Below are 16,885 nucleotides of genomic sequence, written 5' to 3' on the forward strand. Positions count from 1 at the left end.
TGCTCTATTTTAAGGAAGTTTTTCATTTTGTTGAATGAAAGTTATTTATAGCCTCCATATATTATGTCATACATGTGTAAATACATATACAGGCTCATTTGCATAAATTTCAAACATGAAAAAATAATACAATTGCTTTTATTTTTTTAACTGTAACACTGAGAATTTCTTTCCCTCATCTCTTGATAACCATAAAGATTTTACCTTTATTTGGGTCCCCAAAAGCTCCCCTTTTTTCCTAACTGCTCTCCTAATTCCAGTTATCCCTCTTCTTCAATCCTGCATACTGTACCTTATAATATCTTTCAAAAATACCAAGTTTATTACAATATTTCTTAGCTGATTCTCTTTCATGATGTATCTCTGCCTTGTGGACAAACTTCCTTAAAAAGGAAAAAAAAAAAAAAAAAAAGCCAGATCTAGTTGTTACATGCAAGTCCTTTTTTTTTTTTTTTTTTTTTTGGCATTTCATTTTCTTGCTTGCTATACCTTCTATTTAAACTGCAGCTATAAAATAATTGAATTTTTCTAAAGTGAAAATAGTGAGTGTTTATTCCTCAAATTTTATTCAAACCTATATGATTCCAAACTCGTTGCTTTTGGCAATAATCATGTTCTTTCTTTGATTGAAGTGCATTTCCTATCTGAATATACTAATCCTTTGTAAAATTGTAACAACATCTCTGAAACATAATGAAATGTTGACACAAATTTGTCCTCTGGTAGTACATAAAAGCCTGTTGAAATTGGTATTTAATAAAAATACTCTAGATAAATTAATGGATTCAATTAGATTAAATTGTTGATTACCACAGATATGCAAATTGGTTATTTGGTATTTTTCCTGGAAGGAAATAACTAAGTTTGAGCTACTATATTTGCATGAAGAGGAGTAGTAGAAAAATACACCTAATAAGGAATATACCTCTTCAAAATTAAATTTTGTTCCAGTATTGTCATTTTGCAGCCTTCTAATCTGAGACATAAAAGAAAGAAGTGAGAACAGAAAAAAAAATTAAGGAAAATTAATTATTGTCGATCTTTTAAACATAGACATCGAGAAAATGTTTAGTTGAGGAATCATTCACAAGAATAAAAGTAAGAAAAGGAGATTCAGTGTGGTGTTTTTTTTTCTGTTTTCATTTTATTATTATTATTATTATTATTATTATTATTATTATTTTATAAAAAGGAAACACTGACAAAACCATAGGCAAAGAGGGGTACAACTCCACACAGTTCCCACCACAAGAACTCCCTATACCATCCCCTCCCTTGATAGCTTTTCTTTTCTTTTTTTTTTTATTTATTTAAGAAAGGAGACATTAACAAAACCGTAGGATAAGAGGGGTACAGCTCCACACAATTCCCACCACCTGATCTCCATATCCCATCCCCTCCCCTGATAGCTTTCCCATTCTCTATGCTTCTGGGAGTATGAACCCAGGGTCGTTGTGGGTTGCAGAAGGTGGAAGGTCTGGCTTCTGTAATTGCTTCCCCGCTGAACATGGGCGTTGACTGGTTGACCCATACTCTCAGTCTGCCTCTTTCTTTCCCTAGTAGGGTGGGTCTCTGGGGAAGCAGAGCTCCAGGACACGTTGGTGGGGTCTTCTGTCCAGGGAAGTCTGGTCGGCATCATTCTGGCATCCAGAACCTGGTGACTGAAAAGAGTGTTAACGTACAAAGTTAAAGAAATTGTTGAATAATCATGGACCTAAAGGCTGGAATAGTGCAGATAAAGTGTTGGGGGGGGGGGTACTCTCTGCAGACTTTTCTGTATTTCTGCTTTCAGGTATATATCTTTCCCTGGTTTATGGGCACGTGTGAACATATGCTCTATCTCAGGGGACCTGGTCTATATCTAGGTTTGGTGACTATATTGAGGTGTGGACCACCTGGAATGGAATTAGAGAATACTATGAAAGGAAAGGTCTCACCCGAATGATGAAGCTGAAGGGTTGTCATTCCACACCTGAAGTCTCTGGTCACAGTCTGAAGTTAAGCATTCTGGGGTGGCACTTGTTGCTTTGATTAGGTTGAGATCCGTGGATGCAATATTATTTGATTTGGAGTGAGAGAAGCATGCAGGAATGTGTGCCCCACCCTCAGGTTCCAGGACTGGGGGAAATATAGGCTCTATAGTGGAATTGTGAGGTTCCTGCTGTCTTAGGGTTCAAGAAGACAATGGATAGTTATTGTTATCATCTCATTATTTGGTAATTGGGTTAACTTTGAAAAGTCCCTTTGTTAGGGTTTGCTGTATAGTACCCAGCATCTTGTATATAGCTGTGCTACTGGTTACTTCTGTTCTCCCTGGTCAGGCTTTTGAGAGAATCAACATATCAAAGACTAGCCTGTGTATTAAAAAGACTCAGTATGTGTTTTTAAAAGTTCTAGACATATGATCAATATTCACCCTCTCATGTTAATTAAATAGTGGTTTATATGACTATAGGAGTGTACACAAACACCATTCCCACCACTAAACACTGTGTCCTATCACACCCATCCCTCCCCCCCTGCTGCCCCAGGAAGCCAAATGTCTACCCTCCCATTCACCACAGGGTTTTTACTTTGGTGCCCTACTCTCGATTTAATCACATCTTGCTTCTTTTTTCTTTCTTTTTTTTTTTTTTTAGTTATTTAAGAAAGGAGACATTAACAAAACCATAGAATAAGAGGGGTATAATTCTTCACAATTCCCATAACCCGATCTCCACATCCCCTCCCCTCCCCTGATAGCCTTCCCATTCTCTATCTCTCTGGGAGTATGGATCCAGGGTCGTTGTGGGTTGCAGAGGGTGGAAGGTCTGGCTTCTGTAATTGCTTCCCCGCTGAACATGGGCGTTGACTGGTCGATCCATACTCCCAGTCTGTCTCTCTCTTTCCCTAGTAGGGTAGATATAGTCCAGGTCCCCTGAGATAGAGCATAGGTTCACCCGTGCCCATAAACTAGGGGAAAAATATATACCTGAAAGCAGAAGTACACAAGAGCAGGGAATACTCCCAACACTTCATCTGCACTATTAGTCTTTAGGTCCATGATTGTTCAACAATTTGTTTGGCTTTGTATGTTAACTCTCTTTTCAGCCACCAGGCTCCGGATGCTGACCAGATCCTGCTTTTAGTTTCCCTCTCTGTTCTTCTTTCTCAACTTCTGTTGATAAATGGGATCATCCCATACACATCTTTATCTTTCTTACTTAGCTCACTTAACATATTCCTTCTAGCTCCCTCCAAGATAGGTCAGATAAGGTGGGTTCATTTTTCTTAATAGCTGCGTAGTATTCCATTGTGTATATGTACCACAGCTTTCTCAGCCACTCATCTGCTGTTGAGCACCTGGGTTGCATCCAGGTTTTAGCTATTATGAATTGTGCTGCTATGAATATAGGTGTACACATATCTTTTATATTGGGCATTATGGAATCCTTGGGGTATATCCCCAGGAGAGGAATTACTGGGTCATATGGAAGGTCTATGTCTCTCCTTGTGAGAGTTCTCCAGTCTGCTTTCCATAGAGGCTGGACCAATTTACATTCCCACCAGCAGTGCAGAAGGGTTCCTCTGTCCCCACAGCCTCTCCATCATTTGTTGCTTCTGTCCTTTTTGATGTAAGCCATTCTCACAGGAGTGAGGTGGTATCTCAGTGTTGTCTTGATTTGCATCTCTCTGACAATCAGCGACTTGGAGCAGTTTTTCATGTTTGTTAGCCTTTTGGATCTCCTCTGAAGTGAACGTCTTGTTCATATCCTCTGCCTATTTTTTGGATGGGGTCATTTGCTTTTTCGGTGCTCTGTTTGCTGAGCTCTTTGTTTATTTTGGTGATTAGTCTCTTGTCTGATGTATGGCATGTAAAGATCTTCTCCCATTCTGTGAGGGGTCTCTTTGTTTGTGTGATAGTTTCTTTGGCTGTGCAGAAGCTTTTCAATTTGATGTAGTCCCATTGGTTTGTTTCTGCTTTAGTCTTTCTTGCAATTGGGTTTGTTTCATCAAAGATGCCTTAGAGGTTTAGGTGGGAAAGTGTTCCACCAATGTTTTCCTCTAAGTATTTGATAGTTTCCGGTCTAACATCCAGGTCCTTGATCCATTTGGAGTTGATTTTTGTTTCTGGTGAGATAAGGTGGTTCAATTTCATTCTTCTGCATGTTACAGTCGTTTTCCCAGCACCATTTATTGAAGAGAGACTCCTTCTTCCATTTAATACTATGGGGCCCCTTATCAAAGATTTGATGTCCATAGGTGTGGGGGTTTAGATCTGGGCTTTCAGTTCTGTTCCACTGGTCTGTGTGCCTATTTTTGTTCCAGTACCAGGCTGTTTTGATGATGGCTTTTCTACCCTTAACCCTGTGGGAGTATGGACCCAAGGTCATCAAGGTCATTGTGGGATGCAGAAGGTGGAAGGTCTGGCTTCTGTAATTGCTTCCCCCCTGAACATAGGTGTTGACAGATTGATCCATACTCCCAGCCTGCCTCTCTCTTTCCCTAGTGGATCTGGGTTCTGGGGGATTGGAGCTCCAGGACACATTGGTGGGGTCGTTTTCTTCCATTCATTTTTCCCAACTTTATAATATCAAACTGAGGTACAATTGACATATCCCATTGTGAAAGTTTAAGGTCTACAAGATAACATGGTAGACACATTTATTGTGAAATAAAGACCACAATGACATTAGTTGGTACCCCATCACCTCACCTAGTCATCATTTTGTGCATGAGAAGTGACAGTTAAGATCAACTCTTTCTTGCTCTTACTTTCTTATATTTTATTTTTATTAGTGATTTTAATATTGATTTACAAGACTGTAAGGGATATAGTTATGATAGAGGTATGTTTCCTTATAGTTTCCATGACTAGAGTTCTGTGTCTCATCCCCTCCATTAGAAACTTGTTATTATTTATCCCTCTTGGAGTATGGACCAAATTCTTTTGGGGTAGCAGAAGGTAGGAGTTCTGGATTCTGTAATTGTTTCTCCACTGAACATGGACATAGACAGGTCTATTCATACCCCCATCCCATTTCTATCTTTTCCTAGTTAGGCAAGGCTCTGGAGAGCTAGAATTCCAGGACACATCGGTGAGGTTGTCTGCCCAGGGAAGTGAGGATGGAATCATAGTAGCAACTGGAACTTGGTGGCTGAAGTGCAATAAGATGGAGAAGAAGAAGAAAAAGGCAAAATGTTTAATAAACAGGAACCCTAACGTAGGAATAGAGAAAATGGAAGTAGTAGGGACCTTAGGTTATAAGGAAGCTAGGAAGTCTATTTTAGGAATGTCCCTCGGAGACTATGTCTTTGTAATCTTTGAGCTTGATAGTTAACATGGGCGTGAACAAGAAATATTATTTGAGAAGATAGTGTCAGAGTTGAGAGTAGAACTAGCAAACAGGATTAGGGTAGAGAGTTGCTCACAAACTTGAAGAAGATACATAAGTATAATCAACTGTTGACCACAATGATGGTAGATTCTTATAGCAACTTTCAAGTATATACCACAATATAGTTAATTTTTTTGTTCACTATGCTTGACATTAGATTTCCACATTGGAACTTTGTAATCTTTTACCAAAATGCACCTATTTCTCCTATTCTTTAGTTGCTGGCAGTAAACTTCATACTCTGTTCCTATGAATTTGACTTTTTCAGATTCCATTCATAAATGAAATTATAAAGCAATTTCATATTCTGATCTATTTTGCTCAGCACAATGTCTTAATACTTTCTATATAAATCCATGTTGTTTCAAATGACAAGATATCTCTCTTTCTCAGCGCTAAATAATATCCCATTGTGCTTATATCTATAGATAAAGATCAATAGATTTCTATCTATATAGGTGTTTTCAAATCTTAGGTATTGCAAGTACTGCTGCAATAGAGATAATGATCCTAGGGATTCAGATACTGATTTAAGGTTTCATTTATTTGGATATATATACTTGTATATGACTATAAATAGCATTGCTTGATAATATGGTAGTTTATTTTTTAAATATATATATATATATTTTGTTAGAGAAAACAAGAATTAGAGTGAGTAAGAAACTGGAGTACAGCTTAGCTCAAATATATAGAGTGTCAAGATTTGAAATTGAGACCTGATCATATTATTATTATTATTTTATCAACTTATCTACTTATTTAGTGTGTGTATGTGTCTCTGTGTGTGTGTAGAAAAAATGTCTAACCTGTCTTATTCCTTGGATGATTTAAATACAATATATTTTATAAGAACACATGGAATTCTAAACATATTTACAGAGACATTTGGTGTCATATCTATAATAAAATATATCATAATTAACATACATATATTATATTATATAATATATGTATATAACATACATATATTATACAATACCTTTTTACATTAAAAGATCATTTTACCCTTAGTTCTTTATCCTTAAAATATTTTGTTTGTTTATTTTAATGAGAGAGAGAAACTGAGAGAAAAATACACACAAAGAGAGAAAGACAAGAATATTGTTCAGCTTTGGCCTGTGATACTGCTAGGGCTTGAACCTGAACCTGAGACCTCTGAGTCTCAGGCATGAAGATCTTTTGCCTAAACATTAATCTATCTTCCCAGCCCTATGGTCTTATTTTTAACTGTTTGGAGGAATTTCCATACTGCTTTCCATAGCAGCTGCACCAATTTACATTCACACCAGTACAGCCCAAGACTATTCAATTCCTTCACTAGAAATTATTATTATTATTATTCTATTTTTGACATATCCATTCTAACAGGTGTAATTTTTTTTCTAAGAGGTGTGAATATTTGATTGTACTTCTGACTTTCATTTATCTGATAATTACTGACATTGATCATATTTCCATGTGCCTATGGGTCATTAATAATTCTTCATTAAAAATATTTCATTCCACTGTGACATGGCATGATTTATAACTAGTGAAAATGTTAACATCACAAAAGTTGGTAAAATCTTAATAATTTTTTCTGGAAGATAGTTAACGTAGGTCATTACAAAATCTGCCTGAGTCATTTACCAGTTACCTATTGTTCCCTTTGTTCACTAAAACTGCAACTTCAAGACACCTTTCACATTCTTCATCTTCAAAACCATGTATCTTATATCTAAAAATATAAATATAAAAATAAAATAAAAATATAAATATAAATCTATAAATATTACAGTTGTTAATGTATTGAAAAGACATATATAATGAACAAAAGGTCCCCAGCCCCTCTTTTCCCATTTCAAAAGTCAAGTGTGAATAATAATTCTTTATATATGCGTATTTTAGAAAATAAGTTTATTCAAGTGATAAAAAATGCTCATTTTCATTGTAAGCATAGTGGATATTGTTGTTCATTTACAGATTCACCTAAATGGGCATTTACTCTCCTCAAAAATGCTACGCATATAAGAAACCTGACATTTAAAATATAGATCATTTAATATTATTTGAGGTATGTGCTACTAAATAAGCTGGAAATCTGGAATCACAGATGTGCTAAAGCATCTTCAGTGTGAAGAGAACTGAATTTTGAAATCTATGCACTGTTTCCTTAAAACACCATAGTAGTATGGGGGAGGGGGGAACTTAGCATCTCTTAAATCCATACTGCATGGCTAATGCAGAAATAAAGTGTCATTCCTTAGAAGTTGTTCAGTACCAAGTGCTGATTTAGCTAGATAAAATGCAGCTGTCTTCCCAAATTACACAATTGGATTCACACCATCTACTAATTCCTGGTGGAGTTCTAAAGATACCTTTATGGGCAATTTTTTTCCCTATGCAAAGAATCCTAGTTTAGACAGTACAAAAAGACCAGTTTCAGTTTCTATGCATATATTGATTTTAATTTTAATTTTTAGAAACATTTGATAAATGAGGTTATGTTCTATGAGTACTTGATTTATCATTTATAAAAGATTTCTAAATGTATTGGGTTGAGCGTGATTCAGATTTGTTTGTCAAATGATCCTATAATTGTTTTCTTTCTTTCTTTCTCTTTCTTTCTTTCTTTCTTTCTTTCTTTCTTTCTTTCTTTCATTCTTTCTTTCTTTTCTATGTTTCTTTTTAAAAAATTGACCCTGGGTCCATACTCATAGAAGGACAAAGAATAGGAAAGCTATCAGGGGAGAAGATGGGATACAGAGTTCTGGTGGTAGTAACTGTGTGTAGTTGTACCCCTTTTATCCTATGATTTTTGTCAGTGTTTCCTTTTTATAAGTACAAATTAAAAAAAAAAAACAAACTTCCCCATATCATCTTTTGGGTAAATAATGATTTAAAGGATAACTATTGACACATTGATACAGTTTCTTATTTCCACATGATAGGTATCTACACATCATTCTCACTATAAAACTAAGTCTTTCTTCGCCATACTGTATGGAGTACCCAATTCCCTCTTCCTACTTCCATCTTTCCCAAACCCAGAGTCCTTTGCTTTGCATAACACATCACACTAATACTTTACTTGCCTTGCTTACCTGTTGCCTATAAATGAGAACATTCAGTAATCATCCTTCTGGTTTATCTCATTTAAGAGTATTCCTGAAATTTCATCCACAATATAAAAAAGGAGACCTCCTCATTTCTTATATCTGAGTAGTATTCACACACACACACACACACACACACACACACACACACACACACACACACGTAATGCTGCTACAAACTTGGGTGCGCATAGATGTCTTTGAAGAGGCATTTTTGTGTTCTTTGGCTAGATCTCTAGGTAAATAACTGCTGGATCATAGGACAGATACAGGTGGCCATCAAGCATACGAGAAGTTGTTCAAAGTCATGTAGTAGTCTCTTTCAGCTACCTTCTTATCACTTTAAGACACCCATATAATGTATCCCATTATCTAGTGTGGTGCAATACAATTTCTCCTTCAAGAAACTTTTCCTTACTATTATCTGCCTTTTCCAGATATCACTTGTGATGGACATCCTCCATAAGATAACACTTAAAGACTTTTTTCAAAATTTTATTTCTTGAGGCTGGGTTGGTGCACCTGGTTGAGTGCACATGTTACAGTGTTCTGGGGTTCAAGCCCCTGGTCCGCACCTGTAGGATGGAAACTTTGCAAGTGGTGAAGCAGTGCTGCTGGTGTCTCTCTGTCTTTTTCGCTCTTTCTCTCCCCCTTACCTCTTGATTTCTCACTGTAGCCAATAAGTAAATAAAGATAATACAAAAAAATTAAAAATAAGAGAGTCAGGTAGCAGCACAGCGGGTTAAGCACACATGGCATAAAGCAAAAGGATCAGCATAAGGATCCTGATTTGAGCCCCAGGGTCCCCACCTGCAAGGGAGTCACTCACAAGTGGTAAAGCAGGTCTGCAGGTGTCTATCTTTCTCTCCCCCTCTCTGTATTCCCCTTCTCTCTCCATTTCTCTCTGTCCTATCCAACAACAATGACATCAACAACAACAACAATAATAATTACAACAATAAAACAACAAGGGCAACAAAAGGGAATAAATAAATAACTCCAAAAATTAAAAATAAATACATAAATAAATATTTCCTTAAAAATTGAATTCTCTTGATGTCTCCATGGCATAAACTGAAATATACCTAAGTTTTCTTGTTGAAACCACTGATTTTTTCCATTAATTCATTCTTTTATTGATATTTGTTAACACTGTTCTAGATGACTTTTTCAGATTAACAGAAATTAAGAAATTACACAGCACCAAAACTTCCTTTAATTTGGTGGGGGTCAGGCTCCATCCTGCACCACGTACATGCCAAAGTGGTACACTATTCTCAAGTGAACCATTTTATAGACCCTTTGAATTTCTTTTTATATTGACCTTTTCTTTGATGAAAATTAAATATTTCTTTATTGCATAAAATCAAATAGAAAGTAAGAGGGAATGGGGGAGGGTAGAGAACAAGAGAGACACCTGAAGCACTGCTTTACCACTCATGTTAATTTCCTTCTACAAGTGGAGATCAGGCTTTGAATATAAACATACACACTATGACAATGTCTGCTCTACTGGGTATGTCACCACTGGACCCTAGACCTTCTTTTCCTTGTAGCTGTTCTGTGAGTTATTTGAAGACTGGAGGAGAAATAATTTTCCCTCTTCTATATTTTTGACCTGTACACATTATAAATGAAAGGTAGAAGGGAAAAAAACCAGAAAATTAACAATGTCTACCTCCTATAAAAATACCCAGGGATACTAAGTAACTCCCTGAAATAGCTCAAGTCACCACCTTAATTCCCATCTCAAGCTAAAGACAAAAAGATGTGATAGGAGGGTGGCCACTTATAGGACTCCATCTGGTAAAATCATAGTGAACAAGGGCATGGTAGTTTTGTTTATTAATTTCACTGCTTTCTCCACTGATAACATTATGAAGAGTTGGCTATATTCCACTTCTGCTACTGAGAAAAGTACCATTAAATGCAAGTGACTTCCCTTGTAAATCTGCATGTCTATTACAAAAGAGTAACTGAATGATTTCTAGAGCTTAAAACATACAAGGATTTGTCTCCAAAAAATAATAACTCTTCAATAATCCTTCTATCAAAAAATCACTATTTGAGAATGGCAGAAATCTACTTCCCTTTATACTTAAAATAGGCTATTTTGTCATTATTTAGTTTCTAAGATAAGTTGGTCTCAAGAAGTTAATCCAGAAGTCCTTATATTGGATGATAATAGCAAGTTTAATAAAATTCTCCTACAGGATATTTTGGGCCCTTTTTAACAGTATTGTAAGTATAGAAGGTATAGAAGGAATATATATGTATGGCATGACATTTAAATCATACATGTACTTGAATAGAGTGGGTACAACATATTCAATCAAATGAATGCAGACAATAAACATCCATAACTTTTCTCTTTTTCTATTATCTTCATTTGGTTATTGGAGAGAGCCAGAAATTGAGAGGGAAGGGGAAAACAGAGAAGGACAGACACAGAGAGACACCTGCAGCCCTGCTTCCCCACTCGCAAAGCTTTTCTCCTGCAGGTGGGGACCGGGGGCTTGAACTTGGGTCCCTGGACACTGTAACATGTGTGCTCAACCGAGTACACCATCATCAGGCCCCCATAATTTTTCTATATGAAGCACATTTATAGAATTTATTCTATTTGTGATTTTTGTATTTCTGATTACAAGATGCTCTCTTCTGCAGTTTGCTAAATATCACCTGAAGCATACCAAGTTAGCATTGTCTCTCTTTTTCCCAGTTATCTTATTTCCATGCCATTCATCCTGTCAATGATTTTGGTAACTAGATGAGCTAATTGGAAAGTGGGACAATGTGACAGAATGTTACTCCTTGGAAAATTATTTCATCTAAAAGGGCTTTTATGGGGATTTTTTTTTTTTCATGTGCACATACCTTGTCATTGTGACAGAATCTGGCAACTTCTACTGAATAAAAATCTGCATTTGCATTGTTATTTAAGAACAACTAAGTTTGCATGTGTATTTGTATGACAGTTAGCTTGCTTCCTACTTAAGTACAATTCTCTTTAGGTAGTTATTCAGTGACAAGTGTGTAATTTATTTGCCTTCAAGGTCACAGATTTACCTATGAGATTCAGGGTTGATAACAGCAGCCTGAAGCTCAGGACTGTCTGAGATGCTCCCAAAACACTAAAAGATTCCTCTCAAAACTGGAGGAATAGAAACTGAGAAGGTCTGTATTCAGAACTTGGTTATGCCATTTGTTGATTGTTACTTTAAGCTTTATTTTCCTCAACTTTCATATTATCAATAGGTTGGTTTCAGTTCTTAAAATGTGGTTATATAAGAAGTCACCAAAAGACAACGTTTTTGTGTCTAATAATCAGTGAATCTGAATCAAAACATAAAAAAACTAGCTTATGTGGTGGGCATGGGTATATCCATAAAAGAGTAGAAATTACAGCTATCAATGGAAAGATAAACAGGAATGGGGAAGCCTTTCCTTTTTCATTTTGCCCAAATAACACTGCCCCTTCTGTTTATGGATAAATTAATTATTTATTTAGAAAGATTCTAAAACTAGCAAACAAACGGTTAATAATAAGCACTGAAAATCAAATCTTTTTTCTTGCTATCAAACCCCCCCAAAAGCAAATTTTCATTTTGAATTAATGACTTCTAGCTTAATTCTGAACTGAGAGACACAAAGTTCATCCCTTTGAAGCTATCTATAGTAGTTTTGTAGTCAGTAGGTAAAATTTTATACAGCTAAAGGTGCATATGAGAAAAGGTTTCAAAAGACAAATCAAAACTATAGTCAGCTGTCCACTGGTGTTTTGAGTCAATCAATGCAACACTCATTTAAAAATAAGAACAATGCCATTAATGTCATTACCTCTCAACAAGTTCACATTTTGATGTTTGAAATGAACATCAGTTTCCAGGGAGATGTCTCAGCTGTTGAGTGCCAGACTTGAATATGTGAAAGCCAAGTCAGAACACTGGCACTGAATATGCCAGGGTATGTTAGTGCTCTGGTCTCTGGCTCTTCTGAAACAAAGGCACTTTAAAAGGACAAAACGAATAAACAAACAAAAACACTATATATAAACTGTCAAAATTAAAAATGTTGAAAAAAATCTTAATAAATCACTATCCATATATTTAAAATGTCCTATTGCTTTAAAGGTGCAGCTTCCAATTCAGCTACATATTAGAGTGAGTGTTTGGTATCAAAGAAATGTATAGCTATGATTTTTAACTTTAAAAAGGAAATATCTATGCAATGTAAACCTAATGTAAAAATAAGAGCATTTGATGTGAAGTTGGATATGCCTCTGGTGTTTCCTTAGTAATTTTTTTTCCTTATTATTACCTAATGTCACTTCTCATTATGATCTACTCAATTTGTTTAAAACTGTTTCTAAACCAAGTTTACATTTTATATTTATTTAAAACTAAATCGCCACAAAAATCATTAACTTGAAACAAAAAATCCAATTATTATTTTATCCTTCATATATATATATTTATATATATATATATATATTGATTTATGAATTCCCATCTCATATCTCAAGGTGACTTACCTGAATGGCATAAAGTGAATACCCACAGCTTATGCCTTAGAAGAACTCAGTAATATAGTGTCAAAGGCTTTTATGACCATTATATTATGAGGAAAGACATCCACACAAACAGGTGTCTAATATTATAATTCTGTGGGCCTCTTCATCTTTCTAAGGAGACCCAGAGACGCTGAAATGAGCCACCCTCTCCCCTAACATGAGCTGACAGAAAAGCCCACACTCAGGAGCAAGGGATGTTGGAATTGAGTTGTCAAGCTGTCCTGGATGTCTTGTACAAACTGAACAGGCCAATTTACTGCTACACTGCATAGGCGGAAGGCTCCTATCTTGCCTTTACAGTGCTTCCTCCTGGTGAGATTATCCTGCTGGACCACAGCCTCCTTCTCTAGTGGCATTTCAGCTACTCTTAGATTTTTTTTTTTCCTGATCATTCCAACCCAGGTAATAATAGTATTATATCAATCCTCACTTTCTGACCAGCCTACTTGAGTAGTGAGAGAAGTAACACCCGCCCCCCCCCCCCCCCCCCCCCGCCGCACCCACCCCTTAACCTGCAATCTGAAAGCAACAGCTTGGTGATTATTTTTGAAGCCTAGAGGTAATTTGATTTCAATGTCTTTCTCTTGTAGCTCAAATTCCTCACATTCAGCATGAAAACAGGCAGGCTTTCAGAAAGGAAAAAATGACAACTTCTCCCACACACCGTGTTTCTTGCCTATTACCTCTGAGCGTGGGGGTGGCTGGCACTCCGCTGTTCTGGCTCTGCCCTCCAGGTGGCAGCGGTGCCACACCGCAGAGGCTCCAATCCCCTTTTCCCTGACTTCAAGTGTTAATGCAATTGACCAATCAGTGCTGAGATGATGGGAGGTAATTGGGTAATTGTATTTTACTGATCACAAGCAGAGAAAAGGAAAGGAAAGGGGAAAAGGAAGAGGGGGCAGAGGACTGCAGTCCGAGAAAAGATTTTTTTTCTTTTCTTTTCTTTTTTGGAAGTAGGAACCTAAAAACGTCTGGGACATGTCTTTGACCAACAGGAAAACCCTTGACTGGCAGAACCTCCTGCCTGCATAAGGAGCGCATTTATTTAGTGGAGGGGTGGGGGAGGAAGGAAGGGAGAGAGAAGCGGGAGGGGGAGGAAGAGTTCAAGCTGAAGTGGATGGAAGGGGACCAGGGTTTCCGCTGCGCCTGGAGCCGCCAGCCGGGGCGATGGCGTTAAGGACGGCGGCGTGGAGCAGCTGCGCTCCCGGGACCGCGTCTCCTCGCTGAGGACTCGCCGGCTTCGCCAAGGTCTGCGCGGAAAGGAACCAACTTGTGGCTCGGAAATGTCCCCGAAGCAGCTGGAAATGAGATCAAAGCTGCAGTTTCCTTCAAGAAAGAGGAGAGGAGCCAGCGACTAGAGTTGTTTTTTTCTTTTTTAAGAACCTTCCTTCTTTCCATTATTTATTTATTTTTTTGTATCTTCTTGATTGTGGTCATGTTCATTTTTTAATTTGCCTAACGCCCCTTCCGTTCCCAGTACTTCGTCAGCCCACCACCCTACCCACTCCACCCCCATTCAACCACCTCCTTTTGGAAATAAAAAGCCCAGTGTGAACTTCTCTCGACGCGGAGGCGACCCCCCCGCCCGGATCGGCTGCCAGCTGATGGAAGAGAAGTGGAGCCCCGGACTGGCTGGGGCCACCGGCCAGGGCCCGCGTCACGCGTCTCCCTCGTGATCCCCGCGCCCAGCGCCGAGTTCTGCAACACCTGGAGGATCTGGACCCGGCGCCTGGGGTGGGGGAGGGGAACGAGCCCTCTGAGCCTTCCAACCAGAAAAGAAAAAGAAAAGTAGCGAAGGGTTGAAGAGAGTGGGAATCAATCGGAATGGGTTTCTTCTTGACAGCTGATGGAGCCTTGAAATTTTCCTCCACTATCTCCACCCCCGCCCCCCGCACTCCATTTAACGTGAGATTATGAAATTGCAGAGGCGGTGGAGGGAAGGAGACAGGATATAACAGGGAGTTTAGAAGGAGAGAGGGGAAGGTGGCTGGCCCGGTGGCTGAAATAAAAAATCCAGTTGCGCACTAGGTTGTGATGAGAAATCTAATCAGATCTTTGGAAAAGGGGCCAGCGGGAAGGGTGGCGAGTGGGGGGAGTTGATCCCCAAAAATTCCTCGAAGGGGGGGGGGTTGAGAGGAATTGGCAATGTAAAAGGAGGTTTGTTTTTTTTTTCCTTTTTTTTTTTTTTTGTTTTTCTATTTGGTGGAGGTGGCCTTGGCGGTGGCGGTTGGGTGCCTTGCAAAAATGAAGGATGTGGGACACAGCTCTCTCTTGGAACCAAGCGCAGTGGATAAACTGATTGTGCAAGAGAGAAGGAAGAACGAAGCTTTTTCTTGGGAGACCTGGATCTTAACACAATTGTATATATGTGCACACATGAAGCCTTGAAAAATGAAACACATCAGTGTCAGACCCGCAGGGGTTGGTGTATTCTGACATGATAAATAATAAAAAAGCAGCTGTCCCTCTTCCCCAAAAAGGATGATTGGAAATGGAGAATCGAGGATCCACAAAGAAAAAGTCTGTTCATTTTTCTCTATGAGTGAGAAAGTAAACCAAGGAGATATTTTTGGAACGAAAAGTTTGGGGCTTTTTTTTTTTTTTTAAGAAAGTATAGACCTGATATGATAGTTCTGCCTTTTCTTTTTTCTTTTTGAATTTCCCACACGAGGAGAGGAGATTAATAATACATCTGCAAAGAAATTTCGGAGAAGAAAAGTTGACCACGGCAGAAAGAGGCATTGATTGGGGCAGAGAAACCAGCAGAGCGCAGTTGGATGTGTGCCTATGTTGACTAAAATTGACGGATAATTGCTGTTGGATTTTTCTTCATCAACCTCCTTTTTCTGTTCCTTTTTTTTTTTTTTTTTTTTTTTTTTGTGGTGTGTGTATGTCAAGATCAGGCATTTTCTTTAGTTCTTAACCCCTGGATTTCCATCTGGATGTTGCTGTGATCAGTCTGAAATACAGTGAGTGATCCTCTTTTCTTACTTATCATTGAAGAAAATGTCCAATAATTAGCATCCCTGGTTCCTTTATCCTTTCACCCCCTTTGGTGCTATTCTTAAAGAACTGGATGGGGTGGGGGGCTGCAGAAAATAAGGGAAAGAGTGGCCCACACATTTGCTTGCTCCTTCAGGCTATTTGTGTTCACTGATAAGCCAGTTGCTATAATGATGCAGGTTATCTACATCCTGTGCAAAAATGCTTTTACAAACGTTCACTAGAAGGAAAAAAATTCCTCAAGAAAGCTGCTGCAGTGTGGGGTGCCTGTGCCATGAGTGACACTCTAGAATGCCTTTAAGTTGCTTGGCAGCCCTGGAGTTAGATGCAGGAGAATGTTTAACCATTGAAAATCCAACAGACCCACTTTAAATCTCATCCAACTTGATACTGAAAATCAACTGAATGTATTACACAAACACACACCCCATATATATATATATATATATATATATATATATTACATTCAGTTATAATATATAATATATATATATATTATATTATACCAAGCAGAAGGATGGATTCTGTCTGATGGATAGGTGAGGGAGGGAGAGAGTATGTGGGAGGAAGTGGAAGGGAGAGGTGGCTGCTCTTTACTTCCTTTCTCAACTACACATGCTCAGATGTGGTTCTCATATTACCTAGCTTCACACCAGGGCTCAGAGAGAGAGAAAGAGAGAGAGGTGGACCCACTGATCTGCAACCCCACCTCCTTCTAACTAAACACTTACTTGGATATTAGAGTTTGTAGGGGTGCATAGATTTGCCTTGGTCTTTCCAGAAATATACCCAGTAACACCAGCTCAAGAGTTTTGAGAAAAAGACAAATATCT

The 16,885-nt window shown here is 38.0% G+C and overlaps 1 protein-coding gene across 6 annotated transcripts in view; it reads left to right on the forward strand.

The window, feature by feature from the left end:
* LRRC4C (leucine rich repeat containing 4C) overlaps positions 1 to 16,885 on the forward strand; it is a 424,916-nt gene that overhangs the window by 193,683 nt on the left and 214,348 nt on the right. For 4 of the 6 annotated variants that reach the window (XM_060176575.1, XM_060176578.1, XM_007528980.3 and 1 more), the window contains exon 1: positions 14,152 to 16,018. The exons of the other annotated variants lie outside the window; for them this stretch is intronic. The gene's annotated coding sequence lies outside the window, so the exon portion shown is untranslated. Of the gene's footprint in view, positions 1 to 14,151; positions 16,019 to 16,885 lie in introns of those variants that run through there. 6 annotated transcript variants of the gene reach the window in all.

The sequence above is a fragment of the Erinaceus europaeus genome, chromosome 17, assembly GCF_950295315.1.
Source record: "Erinaceus europaeus chromosome 17, mEriEur2.1, whole genome shotgun sequence".
NCBI lineage: Eukaryota > Metazoa > Chordata > Mammalia > Eulipotyphla > Erinaceidae > Erinaceus > Erinaceus europaeus.